Source organism: Panthera onca, chromosome A1 (assembly GCF_046562875.1).
Source record: "Panthera onca isolate mPanOnc1 chromosome A1, mPanOnc1 haplotype 2, whole genome shotgun sequence".
Taxonomy (NCBI): Eukaryota; Metazoa; Chordata; class Mammalia; order Carnivora; family Felidae; genus Panthera; species Panthera onca.
Genome location: NC_138339.1, coordinates 59,860,264 through 59,877,043, shown reverse-complemented (window position 1 = coordinate 59,877,043; position 16,780 = coordinate 59,860,264). Strand labels below are relative to the sequence as shown.

Here is a 16,780-nt window from a genome sequence, read left to right as displayed (position 1 = left end):
TATTCACATATTTATGTTGCTCTTCATTACTTCCCAGGTATCTGTGCTTCAATCTAGGATCATTTTTCCTTCCCCATCCCTTTACTGTTTGTTTATATAAAAATGTCTATTTTTCCTTCATTTTTAATAATATTTTTTGTTGGAGATTGAATTAAAAATTGATAGGATTTTTTCCCAAGTGTTTTCCTGATCTGCTTCCATTGTCTTCTGACTTCCATTGTTTACGTTGAAAAGTCAGTATCAGTGGTTTTTTGTCTTGTTAACAATGCATCATTTTTCATTGCCTACTTTTCTCCCCTTTTTATTTTGAAAAAATTCAGAGCTGTAGAAAATTTGAAAGAACAGTACAACGAAAAATCTATATATACTTTACCAATATATACCAATTTTAAATATTTTTCCACATTTGTCTTCTTTTTCACTCTCTCTGTCTGCCATACACATACATATGTATGTCCTCACTATCCTCACTCAGAATACCTCCCAATATCTGTCCTCATTCAGAAATTCATTGCTCTTAGCAGTAGAATCTATCTTTCCTAATTCATCTGACCAACAATATTGTCCACTGTTTTTGATTGAGACAGTCTCTAAACATCTAGCCAAACAATATAAATATTTAAAAAAATTCAAGCATATTAGTTTTCTATCACTGCATAAGAAATTACCATAAACTTAGCACCTTAAAACAACATATATTTATTATCTCAAAGTTTCTATGGAACAGGAGTCCTAATATGGGTTATCCAGGTCCTCTGCCAAGGATCTCATGAGCCTGAAATTACAATGTTATAGCTGGCACTGTGATCTCATTGAGACTCAGGGTCTTTTTTCCAGCTTACTAGTTGGTAGGATTCAGTTCCTTATGATTATAGGACTGAAGTCCTCAATTTCTTCCTTGCTAGAAAGAGGGACAACTCTCAGCTCCTAGAGGCTACCCTCAGGTCTTTGCCACATGTTCCTCTCCATAGGCATTTTAGACATACTGCTTCTTCAAGGTCAACAGGAGAATCTCACTCTTGTCTGCTATGACAGAGTCTCATGTACAGGAGTGATTATCCCATCATAGTTACAGTCCCTACCCACACTCACAAAGAGAGAATTACACAGCACAAATACACCAACAGGCAGGAATCTTGGGGGCCATCTTAGAATTCTGCCTACTACAGCAAGATTTAATGACATTGATGACAATGATGTTTGGAGAACTGCTTGATTCCTACACAAATCATAGATAAATGAGTAGATCAATTAACAAGTGAAAACAAAACAGATGAAATTGATAGCATTTCCAAAGAGAATGATTGGTTATCAAGGAATTAAGAGATACTCCTGGAAAAATTGCTAAATGTCATAGAAATTTTTATAAAAATATGCTTACATAGTAAGTATTGAAACTATGGGTATTGTTTTAGGTTTCTAAAACATTTGTTAGAGAAATTTTGTCTCTCTAAACTATCAAAATGTGATTCATTTTTTTGTCCTAATAATTAGAAGATAGTTATGATAATTTAAATTTTATAAATTATAAAAACAAAACTGGAAGTACATTCATTAAAAAGTGGTGTTTTTCTTTTCATTTTATGAGATAAATCCAGAATCACTTTTCTCTCCCCATTTGATACTGAATTTTGGTCTCTATTTAATTTATCTATCTATCTATCTATCTATCTATCTATCTATGTTTATTTTTTTTATTTTTGAGAGAGAAAGAACACAAATGAGACAGGGACAGAGTGAGAGGGAGACACAGAATCTGAAGCAGGATCCAAGCTCTGAGCTGTGAGCAGAGAGCCTGAAGCAGGGCTCGAACTCATGAACTGTGAGATCATGACCTAAGCTGAAGTCAGACCCTCAACCAATTGAGCCATCCTGGTGTCCCTTGGTCTCCATTTTAAATTGATTTACTTTATGTGGCTTTATCTGGGATCAACTTCCCTGGTGTATTGAATCCCTGCACTTGAAAAATGCATCATGTTTGGGGGGACTATCTGGCTTGGTATATGAAATACAAGAACTATTGTCAGCTAGTAGTATTGCCATGCAGTGAAGTAGACTAAACTATCAGTATCTACAGTGGTTAGCTCAACTTGTTGGAGTACATATGAAACTATTTATTGAACCATGGTCTTAGTTTTTCACAGTTATGGTATTCAAAATTATTTACAAATAAGAAGGCATGGCCACTGACCAATCAGATTGAATGTCTTCCATAAACAAATGATAAGACCATACTAGGGCATTTCAGGCAGATAGGCAAATACCACTCTGTTTTGTATATTTCATTTCATTATGGGCGAGTATCATATTGCATTCCTAAGCCTAGATAATTTTACAAATGATTATACAGATATGACACTAGGAAAAGGAAGAGACTGAATTCCCTGTCCAACCATTTGAGAGTCCAAAGCTTACTACTCAAGCATTTAAAGAGACCAATGAAATCTCCCCTCACAACTCCCAAACCACAGAAACAATCTTTTTTGTAAGGATGACATTGCAGAAGGGAAAAGTGAATAGTTACAAAGAGGGTGGGGCTTTTGTTCAGTGTGAATTCTGGGACACTGCACCTGGGTATGTCAGACTTAAACTCCAGATGTTAATAATCAAATAAGTTATTATTTTTTTTCTTTAAAGTAGGGGTGGAGAGAGAATGAAGTCTATGCTGTATAGTTCGGGACATTGGCTTTGTGTGATACTGTCTGCTAAGAAGCACATCCTTTGGAGGGTGGTTTTTTTCTGTTTATTTTCTTTATTTTTTAATATAATTTATTGTCAAGTTGGTTAACATACAATGTATACAGTGTGCCCTTGATTTTAGGGGTAGATTCCTGTGATTCATCACTTATATACAACACCCAGTGCTCATTCCAGCAAGTGCCCTCCTCGATGCCCATCACCCATTTTCCCCTTCCCCCTGCACCTCCATCAACCCTCAGGTTTTTCTCTGTATTTAAGAGTCTCTTATGGTTTGCCTCCCTCCCTCTCTGTTTCTAACTATTATTTTTTCCCTTCCCTTTCCCATGGTCGTCTGTTAAATTTCTCAAGTTCCACATATGAGTGAAAAATTATATCTGTCCTTCTCTGACTGACTTATTTCACTTAGCATAATACCCTCCAGTTCCATCTATGTTGCTGCAAATGGCAGGATTTCATTCTCTCATTACCAAGTAGTATTCCATTGTATATATAAACCACATCTTCTTTATCCGTTCATCAGTTGATGGACATTTGGGCTTTTTTCATAATTTGGCTATTGTTGAACATTGGGGTACATGTGCCCCTATGCATAAGTGCTCCTGTATCCTTTGGATAAATTCCCAGTAGCGCTATTGCTGAGTCATAGGGTAGTTCTATTTTTGATTTTTTGAGGAACCTCCACACTGTTTTCCAGAGTGGCTGTACCAGTTTGCATTCCCACCAACAGTGCAAGAGGATTCCCATTTCTCCACATCCTTGCCAGCATCCATGGTTTTCTGAGTTGTTAATTTTAGCCACTCTGACTGGTGTGAGGTATCTCAATGTGTTTTGATTTGTATTTCTCTAATGATGAGTAATGTTGAGCATCTTTTCATGTGCCTGTTGACCATCTGGATGTCTTCTTTGAAAAAGTGTCTATTCATGTCTTCTGCCCATTTCTTCACTGGATTATTTGTTTTTCAGGTGTTGAGTTTGGTAAGTGCTGTATAGATTTTAGATAGTAACCTTTTATCTGATATGTCATTTGCAAATATCTTTTCCCATTCCATTGATTGCCTTTTAGTTTTGTTGATTGTTTTCTTTGCAGTGCAGAAGCCTTTTATCTTCATGAGGTCCCAAATAGTAAATTTTGCTTTTATTTCCCTTGCCTTTGGAGATGTGTCGAGCAAGAAATTGCTGCAGCTGAGGTCAAAGAGGTTGTTGTCTGTCTTCTCCTCTAGGGTTTTGATGGTTTCCCATCTCACATTTAGGTCTTTTATCCATTTTGTTTTTGTGTATGGTGTCAGAAAGTGGTCCAGTTTCATTCTTTTGCATGTTGCTGTCCAGTTCTCCCAGCACCATTTGCTAAAGAGACTGTCTTTTTTCCATTGGATACTCTTTCCTGCTTTGTCAAAGATTAATTGGCCATACATTTGTGGGTCCAATTCTGGAGTCTCTATTCCATTGTTCTATGTGTCTGTTTTTGTGTGAATACAATACTGTCTTGATGATTACAGCTTTGTAGTAGAGGCTAAAGTCTGGGATTGTGATGCCTCCTGCTTTGGTTTTCTTTTTCAACATTACTTTGGCTATTCGGGGTCTTTTGTGGTTCCAAACAGATTTTAGAATTGTTTGTTCTAGCTTCGAGAAGAATGCTGGTACAATTTTGACTGGGATTGCATTGAATGTGTAGATTGCTTTGGGTAGTATTAACATTTTAACAATATTTGTTCTTTCAATCCATAAGCATGGAATGTTTCTCCATTTCTTTGTGTCTTCTTCAATTTCCTTCATAAGGTTTCTATAGTTTTCAGCATACAGATCTTTTACATCTTTGGTTAGGATTATTCCTAGGTATCTTATGGTTCTTGGTGCAATTGTAAATGGAATTGATTTCTTTATTTCTATTTCTGTTGCTTCATTATTGGTGTATAAAAGTGCAACTGATTTATGTACATTAATTTTGTATCCTGTGACTTTGCTGAATTCATGTATTAGTTCTAGCAGCTTTTTGGTAGATTCTTTCAGATTTTCCATGTAGAGTATCATGTTATCTGCAAAAAGTGAAAGTTTGACTTCTTCTTTGCCAATTTGGATGCCTTTTATTCCACTTTGTCATCTGATTGCTGATGCTAGGACTTCCAACACCATGTTAAACAATGGTGGTGAGAGTGGACATCCCTGTTGTGTTCCTGATTTCATGGGAAAAGCTCTCAGTTTCTCCCCATTGAGGATGATACTGGCTGAGGGCTTTTCATATATGGCTTTTATGATGTTAAGATATGTTCCTTCTATCCTGACTTTCTTGAGGGTTTTTATTAAGAAAGGGTGCTGTGTTTTGTCAAATGCTTTTACTGCATCTATTGACAGAATCATATGGTTCTTATCCTTTCTTTTATTAATGTGATGTATCACATTGAATGATTTGCAAATATTGAACCAGCCCTGCAGCCCAGGAATGAATCCCAATTAATCATGGTGAATAATTCTTTTTATATGCTTTTGAATTTGATTTGCTAGTATCTTGTTGAGAATTTTTGCATCCATGTTCATCAGAAATATTGGCCTATAATTCTCCTTTTTTTGTGGGGTCACTGTCTGGCTTGGGAATCAAGGTAATGCTCACTTCATAGAATGAGTCTAGAAACTTTCTTTCCATTTATATTTTTTGGAACAGCTTGAGAAAGATAGGTATTAGCTCTTCTTTAAATGTTCAGTAGAATTCCCCTGGGAAGCCATTTGGCCCAAGACTCTTATTCGTTGGGATATTTTTTTTTTAATTTTTTTTTTTTAACGTTTATTTATTTTTGAGACAGAGAGAGACAGAGCATGAACGGGGGAGGGGCAGAGAGAGAGGGAGACACAGAATTGGAAACAGGCTCCAGGCTCCAAGCCATCAGCCCAGAGCCCAATGCGGGGCTTGAACCCACAGACCGCGAGATCGTGACCTGAGTTGAAGTCGGACGCTTAACCGACTGAGCCACCCGGGGCGCCCCTCGTTGGGAGATTTTTGATAACTGATTAAATTTCTTTGCTGGTTATGGGTCTGTTCAAATTTTCTATTTCTTCCCATTTGAGTTTTGGTAGTGTGTGGGTGTCTAGGAATTTGTCATTTCTTTGAGGTCCAGTTTGTTGGCATATAATTTTCTGTAGTATTCTCTGATAATTGTTTGTATTTCTGTGGTGTTGGTTGTGATATATCCTATTTCATTTGTGATTTTATCTATTTGGGTCCTCTCTCATTTCTTTTTGAGAAGTCTGGCTAGGGGTTTATCAACTTTGTTTATTTTTTCAAAACCAGCTCTTTGTTTCATTGATCTGTTTTATTGGTGGGGTTTTTGTTTTTTGGTTTTTTTTTGGATTCTATATTGTTTATTTCCTCTCTAATCTTTTTTTTTTTTTTTTTTTTATAATTTATATCCAAATTAGTTAGCATATAGTGCAACAATGATTTCAGGAGTAGATTCCTTAGTGCCCCTTACCCATTTAGCACATCCCCCCTCCCACAACCCCCTCAGTAACCCTCAGTTTGTTCTCCATATTTATGAGTCTCTTATATTTTATCCCCATCCCTGTTTTTATATTATTTTTGTTTCCCTTCCCTTATGTGCATCTGTTTTGTCTCTTAAAGTCCTCATATGAGTGAAGTCATATGATATTTGTCTTTCTCTGACTGACTAATTTCACTTAGCATAATACCCTCCAGTTCCATCCATGTAGTTGCAAATGGCAAGATTTCATTCTTTTTGATTGCCAAGTAATACTCCATTGTATATATATACCACATCTTCTTTATCCATTTATCCATCGATCTACATTTGGGCTCTTTCCATACTTTGGCTATTGTTGATAGTGCTGCTATAAACATTGGGGTGCATGTGTCCCTTCAAAACAGCACACCTATATCCCTTGGATAAATACCTAGTAGTGCAATTGCTGGGTCATAGGGTAGTTCTATTTTTAGTTTTTTGAGGAACCTCCATACTGTTTTCCAGAGTGGCTGCAGCAGCTTGCATTCCAATGCTCTAATCTTTATTATTTTTCTTCCTCTGCTGGCCTTAGGGTTTCTTTGCTCTTCTGCTCCTAGTTCCTTTAGATGTGCTGTTATATTTTGTATTTGGGATTTTTCTTGTTTCTTGAAATAGGCCTGGATTGCAATGTATATTCCTCTTAGGACTGCTTTTGCTACATCCTAAAGTTTTGGATTGTCATGCTTTCATTTTCATTTTCTTTCATATTTTTTTTTATTTCTTCTTTAATTGCCTGGTTGACCCATTCATTCTTTACCAGGATGTTCTTTTGATCTCCATGCATTTGGAGGTTTTCCAAACTTTTTCCTGTAGTTGATTTCAAGTTTCATAACATTGTGATTTGTAAATATGCATTATGTGGTCTCAATTCTTTTATATTTATTAAGGGCTGTTTTGTGAGCCAGTGTATGATCTATCTTGGAGAATGTTCCATGTGCACTCGAGAAGAATGTGTATTCTGCTGCTTTTGGATGAATATATCTGCCAAGTCCATCTGGTCCAGTCTATCATTCAGGGCCATTGTTTCGTTATTGATTTCTGTCTAGATGATCTGTCCCCTGCTATAAGTGCAGTATTAAAGTTACCTGCAATTATGATATTCTTATCAATAAAATTGCTTATGTTTGTGAATGATGTATATATTTGGGTGTTCCCAATTGGGTGCATAAACATTTATAATTGCTAGCTCTTCTTGATGGATAGACCCCATAATTAGGATATAATGCCCAACTTCCTCTCTTGTTACAGTTAGTTTAAAATCTTCTTTGTCTGATATAACTATGGATACTCCAGCTTTCTTTTGATTTCCAGTAGCATGATAGATGGTTGTTCATCCCGTCACTTTCAATCTGAAGGTGTCCTCAGGTCTAAAATGGGTCTCTTGTAGACAGCATAGATGGATCTTATTTTTTATCCATTCTGATACCTTGTGTCTTTTGATTGAAGCATTTAGTCCGTTGGCATTCAGCATTATTATTGTAAGATATAGATTTAGTGTCATTGTGTTATCTCTAGGTTTGATGCTTGTGGTGATGTCTCTGGACGTTTGTAGTCTTTGCAACATTCCACTCACAGAGTCCCCCTTAGGATCTCTTGCAGGGCTGGTTTAATGGCCATGAACTCCTTAAGTTTTTGTTTATCTGGGAAAGACTTTATCTCTCCTTGTATTGCGAATGACAGATTTGCTGGATAAAGGATTCTTGGCTGCCTATTTTTCCCATTCAGCACATTGAATATTTCCTTCCACTCCCTTCTGGCCTGCCAAGTTTCAGTGGACAGGTCTACTACTACCTTTAAAAATACAGACACTTCAAGAATTTGCGTGTCATCCTTGAGCAGGGGCCATGCTAATTTTCTTTGTATTGTGCCAGTTTTAGTAAATGTGCTGCCGAAGCAAGCCCTGGAATGTTTTCAGAGTAATATTAGACCAGGGCCATATCTAAGGATTGTGTGAGTCACAGCCCTAAAAATCAGCGCCGCCTTCAGTTTTTTGGTACTAGCTATTGCTTGCCATGTCTTAGTCCTGTGCTTGTGTTAGACCTATGACCATAGACTGAGAAGTCCTGTTTCCCTTTTCCTTAGAAACTCAGAATGTTAAAACACTGTAGACATTCACTTGTTCAGAATTGTTTTCACTATTCTTATTGCATCTTTACTTGGTCGTCTTCTTACTTTATTTTCTGAAGTATATACAGTTGACCCTTGAACAATGCAGGGGTTAGGGATGCTGACCCCTACAGAGTTGAAAATCCATATATAACCTCGACCCCCCCAAAACTTAACTACCAATAGCCTACTGTTGACCAGAAGCCTTACCAATGACATATACAGTCGATTAACATATATTTTGTATGTTATATTTATTATATATGGTATTGTTACAATAAAGTAAGCTAGAGAAAAGAAAACATTATTAAAAAAGTCATAAGGTAGAGAAAATAAATTTATGGTACTCTATTGATACTTTAAATTTACATCATCTGCAAGATGGATTGTCTGTCAGTATCTGTTTCAATATTGTCTTGTATGATACAAAACACTGTAGATGTTCTGTGTATTAGTAACCCTGGACATCAAAACTGGAAAAGCAATGTGAAAAATGTTTATTTATAGGTATGGTAATTCATGCATTGATAATAAAGAAGCAGCAATATGATTGCTTTATGGTAGCCTAGTGTAATCAATATGATCACTTAAGGGTAGCCTAATCTACACACCAATGAATGAATAGTTATAAAAATTCTATTGCATAGAGTATTATAGTCATATTCATAATACTGTATTGGAAACATTGCTAACATTTTCTAACAACACACTTACCTGTAATGATACACAGTTTCTCTAATTAGGGAGAGAGAGAGAGCAGGCATACTGTATAGTAATATAATTCTTGGAAAGAAAAGTTATAAAACAGTAAGAAACACAAAAATCATTAATCTTATATTAAATGTCACTCATCTTACGCCTATGTAAGGATACGCCTATGTAAGGAAATCCATTTCCATACAAGTCTTGCACACAATGTTTTACATGATACTTAGGTGGTGATGATGACACAAAAACGTCTCTTGCAGTTCTTGCCATACAGTTGTTAGTTTTCACATGAAGACACACACATGGATACACAACAGGTACGTTTATTAACTGCATGGTGTGATGATTACCTACTATTCACTAAATGAAAGTGGATCATCATAAAGGTCTTCATCCTTGTCATTTTCACGTCGAATAGGCTGAGGGGACAGAGGAAGAGGAGGGGTTGGTCTTGCTGTGTCTGTGGTGGCAGAGGTGGAAAAGGTGGAAGAAGTGCAAGGGAAGGCAGAAGCAGAAGGCACACTGGCTATAACTTCACAGAAATACATTGTAATTTCTGACTTTTTGCTTTATCATTTCTCTAAAAATATTTCTATATAGTGCCAATTCTTCCACCGTTTGCTTTAGTTTCAGTGCCTGTTTCATAGAAGGGTCTATGTTGTAAAAGAAGTCAAAAGCAGTCTTAAATAATCAGAATCCTTCTGCCAGATTGTCTAATGTCAATTTGTTTTCTGGCACTGCTTCTGCTTCTTTTCCTCATTGTCTGGCACTGGTTTAGAAGCACTCATCTCCATCAAATTGTCTTCTGTTCATTCCTTTGGTGTGGTGTCTATTAGCTCTTGAATTTCTCCAAGATCCATGTCTTGAAACCCTTCACCTCCCACCTTTTTTGTCATATCCACAATCTCTTTCATGATTTCCTTGATTGACTCTGTTGTGAATGCTGTGAAGTCATGAACAACATCTGGACACAGTATTCTCTAGCAGGAATTTATTGTTTCAGGCTTTAATGGCTTTCACAGCTTTTTATGTAACAAGGATAGCATCTCTAATGGTGTAATCCTTCCAGATTTTCATGATATTCTCTCTATCGGGGTTCTCTTCCATAGCTTGGCATTTCTTTCCATGAGGTACCATGTGTAAACAGCTTTAAAGGTCCTTATGATAACCTGATCTATAGGCTGAATTAGAGAATTTGTGTTTGGGGGCAAATAGAACACTTAATTGCTTTCAATGTTGAAGCCATGGAGTTCTGAGTGGCCAGGAACACTGTCCAATATAAAAAGAACTTAAAAAGCAGTCCCTTACTGGCAAAGTACTTCCTGACTTCATGGAAAAAAACATTCATAGAACCAATCCAGAAAAAAAGGGTTCTCATTGTCCAGGCCTTCTTGTTGTACGATCAAAGACTAGCAGCTTGTGTTTATCTTTTCCCTTCAAGTCTTGGGGGTTAACCACTTTATAGATAAGGGTAGATAAGGATAGTCCTGATCATAAAACCAACTGCATTTGCACAAAACAGTAGAATTAATTTATCCCTTCTTGCATTAGATAATGGTGCTCACTTCTTTCCCTTAGTATTAAATTTCCTTTGTGGCATTTTGTCCAAAATAGGACACCTTTATCTGCATTAAAAACCTGATGCACATGTCCTTTTTCCTCAATGATTTTCTCATGGCATTTCATCTGGGAACTCATCTGCTGAGTCTCGATTGGCAGAAGGTGCTTCTTTTGTTATGTTGACATTTTTTAAGCCAAACCTCTGTAAAATTATCAAACCATCCTTTGTTGACATCATATTCTCCAACTTCAGATCCTTTACTTTTTTTTTTTTTTGCTTACAGTTGTCATATAATGATTTTGCTATTTTTCAAATCATATCAGAGTCTGTAGGTATGTCTTTCTTATAATAATCCTGCACTCATGTAAAAGTTGCATTTTCAATACAAGATAAAAAAGGTATTTCACAAAAAGTGCAAGGTTTTTGCACCTGCTCGTGTGGCCACAGTGACAGCTTTACACATTTCCTTTTCTTTTTTTACTATGTTCTTACACTGGATTCATTTATCTTGAAATGGCAGGCAACCACAGCTACAGACCTCAATCTATGCTACATATCAAGCAATTCATCTTTTTCTTGTAATGTCATGACTTTTCTCTACTTCTTGAGAGCACTTCCAGCATCACTAATGGCACTTCATATGGGTCCCGTGGTGTTATTCAAAGCTTATGGTATTGCAGTCAACACAGTGAAAAATATGCAAGACCTATGAGAAATCACTTTTTACTGCAGTACACAATTTACCAGAGAGATGAACTGCTCGCCCAGAGATGATTAGCATCATATAGCATTTTAAGCTGATAATCCTAGCACTTGAGCTCACCACTATGAAATTATTACAGTTTTGTAGTGTGTGCTACAATTAATTTTATGCAGTTATGATTTAGTACTGCATCTTTACATTTGTTTACATTTCTCTGGATTGCAAGTGGTTCCATGTACAATCTGTAAGTGTGTGTGTAAGTTTTGATAAATTTTAACTTTTGGTAATAGATTTGTATATACATTTTATGGTAGCAAGTGATAAAATAGATTAGCACCTACATATAATTTATGTATTCATGACAAGCCTAACTTTTTCATAATTTTTCAGTTATTTCTAGAGCACACGATTCATCTTCAAGTTGTTTCAAATTGTCACAAATATAAAAAAAATGTCCAATATATTTATTGAAAAAGTCCACATGTAAGTAGACCTGTGCAGTTCAAACCTGTGTTGTTCTGGGGTCAACTGTATTTTTAAAAGTATTTAACTAAAACAGAAATCTATGTTTGTAAAAAAGCTCAAGTGCAAAAATATAAAGAGGAAGAAAGTGATCTTCTTTCGGTTCCTCTCTCCATTCAGTCCAGTTCATTTTCTAGAGATAATTGTTGCTATTGACTCGTTCTTCCACACTTTCTTCTCCATTTATATGCATACATATGCATTTTGCCTATATACACTTAAATAATTAATGGAATCATCCTTTATTTATTGTTTTGCAACCTTTTTTCATCTCACGGTATATTTTGCAGAGTTTTCTATGGCAGGAGCTACAGCTAGATTCTGTTTTTAAATGCTGCATAATTGTGTGTTCAAAATAAGAAACATGCTAACATACTAAGTACCTGCTATGTGCCAGATAATATTCTGGCTGTTTAGAATGGTATCACATTTATTTCTCACAATAGCCCTATAAACAAGGAAATCTTGTCTTCTTTTCTTACCACTGGGGAATACTGAGTCACTGAAAAGTTAAGCAATTTGGCCAAGGTCACATTGCTGGTAAACAGTGGAGCTGAGATATGAACCCAAGCATTTTGGTGCTGAAGACTTTATTCCATTACACTCTGCTCCTAGTATAAATATATCAAATTTTGTTTAGCACTCCCCTATTCCTGGGCATTTAGGTTTTTCCAATTTTAGAATATTGTAAGTGATGTTGAGTTGAAAAAATCCTCATTTATATGTCTTTGTGTGCATGTACAAATATTTCTTTAGGATAGAGCCTTAAAAAATGTACTCTCTGGGTAAAAAGCCATGCACACATTAAGGTGTGATAGTTTAGATAAAAGGAGGCCCATTGCATTTGGTTAATTATTGGTCATGACCAAGATCAAATTCAGGGCAAGTTATGACAGGTACATCTATGACAGGAGTTGAGAAATGTCTGGGTTCTCAAGCCTGGTTTATCCTTTTATACTGTGATTTCATCCTTTGATTCATGGACCCTCCAAAACTCCTGCAATCTGTCTCTCAGGAGAAATTGCCTAGTCCACATCTTGCTCTGCCCCAAATTATTGTTTATTTCATTTGCATTTGGCTTGTCTCATAATGATGCAATTAGCATGCAGAGGAGGTCTAATTGCCCAGGGGATTGTGAGTGGGGACCAGAGTTCCATTTCATTGGGACCTCCTCAGGTCTTTTTGGTTGGTTGGACTCTAACAGTGCTCTTGGTTATGCTTATTCTTGTGGTCACAGGAATATAAACATCTTTTCTGCATTTCTTTGTTTATAAAAGGTCTCATCAGCCTATTCTTTTTCTTTAAGTTTTCTAATTTAACTCTTTATTTCTACTTATCTTGCTACCTTTCTCTTCTCCACTATAACATATTCACTTTCTGAACAATTTGGAACACACAACATAGATATCGTTGCACACTTATGTTAAGTGTCTTATTTAGATGGGTGCCTTAACTGAGTCTAGAAACTGGAATTTCCAAATGGTCAAATATCTTTGCCTTGATTTACTGAAAATGCAAACAAGGTTTCACATTTGAGTGCCCTGACCATAGAGTAAGCAGATGATATGATACAGAGAGTATGAAATCATATTTAACATAAACCTTTACTTTCTGGGAACTACATGAGCATTCCACACTTGAATAAGCAAAAAAGGACATTTTTATAAGGGTCTGATTCTGTGAAAATTTTTAGAGAAGGCAGAATTTTAGAGATGACAGAATTTTTAGAGAATACAGAGAAGGCTGTGCTTGTTGGTGGAATGGTATTTGCTTTCCTGACAAATATTCTCTTTCTGCTTATACTTTAAAATAATCTATGTTACACCAGGACTTTAATAAATATTTGTTATTGTATTTTGTTTCTTGTATCTTGGATAAACTGATGGTAGAAAACCTAAATCAGGTGTTTAAGAGAAGTTCAGTTATAACCTCCCTTCATTTTTATATATACCATACAACTCCCTCTGTCAAATACATTTTTTTTTTTTTAATTTGAAGTCTCCATTGCCTGGTTAAGTAATGGTATTTCTCACCTCTGTGAAGATAAAAATTAATATGAAAGTCTTATCACTGAATTAAAGTCAATTCCTGAAAGATGACTTCAGTCTCCTTCCAGATTCTTTTGAGTCTCTTGCTTGAAATCCTTCCCCACCCATCCTAACTCCCCAGCCTGGGGGGCCAGAAGGACAGGTCTTTTCCACTGAGAGTATGCCAGTAAGCTGCACAGTAAATTGAGCCACAGTCAGAAGCAAACTATCAGTGGAGATAGAAGTAAACAGAATCAAGTGGTCTCCTGAAAATACTGTCTTTTGCTAACACCAGTTCTACCTTTACATAGAGTAAGCCTCAAAAGCATTTTGAGTTCTGGAGCATTTCCCAGATTTACTCCATCTTGTTTGATCTCCTTTTTGAAAGGAGAATGCCCAAAGTTAAGACACAGAGACAGACTTGCTATGGACAATAAACTAGACGGAGTAAGTGAATGTTCTTGCATTTATTGATTAGCTTTGAGGCACATTGTCTGTTTCTTCTTAAAATCTAATGTCCTAGAGAAAAGCATTTTTGGAAAAACTGCACTAGAGGAAATACTAATCAAGAACTTTCTATCTTCATTGAAATATCTACCATATTCTCTCTTGGCCAACCAGCCATTGTTAGGCCAGATTAATTGAAAAAGGCTAGATGCACATCACCTACTTAAGTTTCAGACATTGCCTTTACTCTGATAATTAGGATATTATCATTGAGGCTGGACTTCAAAACTATTTCCATTTGATTGCTGAGAGCTCCTGTTTTCCACAGGAATGAGAAAGTGTCCTGGTAAAAGGTAAGATTACCATTATTATCATCCTCATTGTCATCACGACCATGCATTCTCAACTGAGGAAAGAACATTTTGAGGTTGTAGGTGTTTATGAATTTTCATAGCTCTGCCTTGAAGTTTCCATATATATATTTTTAAAAAGACATGGACATTTGTGTAGAAAAGGCTAACTCTACTCATCCTTTTGATGTGATAGGCAAGCACTTTGTAGGAACTGCTTCCTTTCAGACTCCATTGTCAGAAAAATATCATATCCTACTTTTTTGTGGGATATGGTTACATGGAAAGAAGCCACAAGTCTCTTACCGTACATTGACATCATGAGCTATACTAATCGTATTCATGACTCACTATTAGTATCCTGCTCCCAAATCAAGCTGAATAAAAGAGGTGTCTGAATAATTCTAACTACAGCTACCACTGAGATTTCCTTTTAACTCACTTCTGTATATTTATGAATTAATACATGTTTTTGCTGGGTTGCCTCTGGAAAATATTATTAAATAGAGAAGGAGCTTGTCTGGGCTGAATTCCTTCAGCCTGAATTCCCTGAACCCTTTGAATATGAAAACATATTCAAGTCCTTGTAAATCCTGAGTTGGTAGTATTTTTCAGCCTAAGATCCATGTAAACAAAGATGAGAAGATTTCTATTCCTAGTTCATTTAAGTGTGAGATTTTATGATGAAGTTATTTGTTCCTTTGACTATTCTATTGAAAGAAAGAGGAGAATTCCAAACACATAAAGAGTTTCTATGTTTTTTTTTTCTTGAGGTATTGTCTATACTAGAATGAGATTGACTTCCCAAACCACACATAAAAATCACCTTCAACTTCCTGCATTGTGTCATTTAGAATGAAGCACCATCCTAAACTTGAGGTTCTTTGGTTGCTGCCCTGACTTTTTGCTGATCTCAGGCTCCTTAGCCTCAGCTTCTGGCTCAGACTTCTCCTTGAGAAGCCTGATCCCCTGAGACCATGTTTAAAGAGCCTGCCCAATTCTAGATGTTGCCTCTATCTGGAACCTTGTGCCAGACTAGACAACTTTAGGTATTAGTTCAAATCTGGATGTAGGCTGAGTTTTCCATACTCTGTTTTGATCCTGAATACTGAACTTCTGGTCTTGGGAGTCAGGTCTAGAACTGGTTAATGGCTAATACTCCCAGCCCTACCTGACCCCAGTTTCTTTCTCTGCCCATCAGTTTGTGTCCTTGGCAGACATCACCAAAATTATGACAGGCATAAACTCAATAGTAGAAAAAATGCAAATGAACTTGGATATGAGATTTCAAACGGTTAATAGGCAAATGCACTTAAGCAATCTCTCAAAATAAAGCTAACAGTTTTAAGTTTCATCTTTTGTTTAGGGTTTTATATATTATGCCCCTTCCTATTCATATTAATAATTGAGAGCTGATTAGATTTCTAGAGGCATTACAATAAGTGATTAAGTTATAAGCCACCGGATGTCACTCTTAAGCTATACAAGTACGGCTGCAGTAGAGATTTTTGATAGCAAATTGGAAGTGGATAGTTAGGAGATAGAGCCAGGGATAGAAACCATTTGAACTGTTTGGGTAGGTACATTTACAATGTCAGTGAACTATGGCAGAGTTTGCCCTTAGGTTCTTATATATTTTCTTTAGTTTTGCTTCTCAATGGCAGTTAAACTGGGTTAATAATCAGAGAAAATTCCCTCAGCACCAAAAAGCCAAAAAGACATTCATTTTTCCATTCAATATGTACATTAATCACATGCTATAAGCAGGATATTGGGCTAATGAACTATGGGATTCCAAGAAAAAGTGAATTGGCATCATGAATACATTTGACTTACAGGGATTCAACTATGGTAAAAGAAAATGAAGGAAAATTCTGCTTTTTATTCCACTCAGTGAGTTTATGCCTGATAGTAATTTTACCTACTCTGTCTCAGCCTCAAGCTCAGGCTTTTTACACTCCACTCTGTGACACTGGAGCTGGGACCATGCAAACTACATTTCCCAGACTTCTTTGCTGGCTAGCTTCTGGTTAGGTTATACTGCTGGAGGCATGATAGGAGAGCAGAAGGAGTATTTCTGTTTTTGGTTCTAGCTAGCTTCCTTCCAGCAGTAGCACTCAAGTAGGGCTCCAGACTTCAACTTATTC

At 36.3% G+C, this 16,780-nt stretch overlaps 1 long non-coding RNA gene and 1 other non-coding gene across 2 annotated transcripts in view; one reads left to right on the top strand and one right to left on the bottom strand.

The window, feature by feature from the left end:
- The window catches only part of LOC132680978 (uncharacterized), a 134,479-nt gene that overhangs the window by 29,035 nt on the left and 88,664 nt on the right, over positions 1–16,780 (top strand). The window lies entirely within an intron of this gene.
- Positions 8,004–8,110, bottom strand: LOC132682509 (U6 spliceosomal RNA). The gene has a single exon (XR_009611697.3). It is a non-coding gene; the product is annotated as a U6 spliceosomal RNA (small nuclear RNA).